Raw genomic sequence first — 2,322 nt, 5'->3', positions numbered from 1 at the left:
TTATAGGCGTGCTTGGTGGATCTATTCATCCTCACGTAAGGCAACCGACAAATTCCTGAAGTTACCAATAGTTATTTTGGTGAAGATCTTTAATGCTTCAAAAGTTTTGTTTCTGCCTTAATACAGTATAAAGGGGGAAAGAGTTCAGAAACTATTTTCTAAAGTAGCAAAATGACACAAAACGAATGTCAAGATATTGTGATGCCATGCCGTGCACTTCAGTTTTATACAGTAAAAGTTGTTTAAATCGTCAGCTTATTCTTGGTGAGTTAGCGGAAACATTACATGAACTTAAGATGAGCATATTTACAGACTTAAGTTTAGAAAATTCCAGCTTTTCCCATGGCAGTAAAGATTGGGATTTACAACAAATTTCAGCATGCCGCAAGATCTGCTTCTATGTGTATGCCAATAAATGCGGTTCTGGAAAAAATATATTCCCCTTTATACCCACATTTTCAAGTACAAACGGTTCAAGGCTGCTATGGGCTTTAATAATCTGTTCACTTAGTAAAGGGAATTATCACTTGTTCTAAATATAAGGTGCTGCTGTAAAATAGTTTACATAGTGAAGAGTGTTCTTAAATCTAAGCAGCTGCACACTGTGAAATCCTTTCAGAATGACAGTCATTGTGGTCCGAGCAGTAATTTCCTATTCTTTCACCCTGGATTGAATTTCCCTTAGCCTATATCTTGCCTTTCCAGCGTATCTTACATCAAACCTTTGTGTTCCATTCCCACCTGAGCTTCACAATAGCCCTGTATTGACATCGTCTTCCATTTGCTGAGCTTACCCATCGATCTCCAAGAACCCAGATCTTGAAACTGCTGATCCAGCTTTGAGTATCATCACTTCCCTGTGGATTCAACTTCCATTAATTTTATTTATTTTTTTTTTTTTTGAGACGGAGTCTCGCTCTGTCGCCCAGGCTGGAGTGCAGTGGCCGGATCTCAGCTCACTGCAAGCTCCGCCTCCTGGGTTTACGCCATTCTCCTGCCTCAGCCTCCCGAGTAGCTGGGACTACAGGCGCCCACCACCTCACCCGGCTAGTTTTTTGTATTTTTTAGTAGAGACGGGGTTTCACCGTGTTAGCCAGGATGGTCTCGATCTCCTGACCTCGTGATCCGCCCGTCTCGGCCTCCCAAAGTGCTGGGATTACAGGCTTGAGCCACCGCGCCCGGCCTCAACTTCCATTAATTTTAAGGGACTACTAAGTTATTCCAGTGTGGCACCACAGTGCAATTAGCAAGCTCAGCTACTTGACTCTAACTTGGCCATGTTTGCTCATAGAAATGCTGCTGGCAGCATCTTACTAGGCTGAAACAATTTCAGCTTGAGTTTTAAGGGAAGTCTTAAACTTAAAGCAGGGCGGTATAATTAACAGTTGTGTTGATACTCTTCAGCAGCATTCACAGCCAGGTCCAGGGAGTTAGCACCGCTTAGTCACACCTTATTCAGAGGATGAACAAAAATATCTTAGATCATCTCTAGGTAAGGTAGCACTTTCTTGGGAAACAGGGTATTGTGTAACATTCTGTGAAACTTCTGGTCAGTTGAAGCTGATCATTGGTTGAATGGGAACAGAATGCCACATTCTGCATTCAATTAGTATAATATTGGCCAGTTTGTTTCTGTAGGGTTTTCATCTCCAATTTTTATGCTAATACACTTCCATGCCTGTCAAATATTAGTAAATAAATGGGTTTAATTTCCTAAGGGCTATTCAGTAACATACTCAATGGAAGGGCATGTTCCTACTTATAAATATACATCTAAGAGAAGGTAAAATATATCAATTTAAGAGGCCGTCAGACATCTCTACCTTTTTAGCCAATTCTAGGTTTTCAAGAATTTTTACATACAGGTTTATAATTGACAATTATTTGCTAGAGTAATTTTTCTCTTTTAAAGTCTCACTGTGTATGGAACTAAGATTAATATGGCAAACTCAGAAGACATTTTAATTTTGATCATGCCCTTAAGCATTACGATAAAGCATACCACAGCAGCATCAGGCACTTGAAATACTGCATTTTATATGTAGCTACTGTTGAAGAGCTAATCTTTAAAGAATTTAATGGCTATTTTCCAGTGACTATAAAGTCTCAGAGATTCTGAAGCAGAAAAGTCACATTAATAATAGGACTTTAGTTTCCATTGTTACTGTGATTTCCTCCTTCCAGGTTCATTCATTGCCCAACAGAACTTTAAAAGTGCTTTTCTGTAGAATCTGAGTTACCAGCAATAACCGATCATCTTGCTTCAAAAAACTATAGAATTGATGCTTCGAATGGTTGATCCATAGTGTTTTTTTTTCTTCT

The sequence above is a fragment of the Papio anubis genome, chromosome 14, assembly GCF_008728515.1.
Source record: "Papio anubis isolate 15944 chromosome 14, Panubis1.0, whole genome shotgun sequence".
Lineage (NCBI taxonomy): Eukaryota > Metazoa > Chordata > Mammalia > Primates > Cercopithecidae > Papio > Papio anubis.
This window is presented reverse-complemented; position numbering follows the sequence as displayed.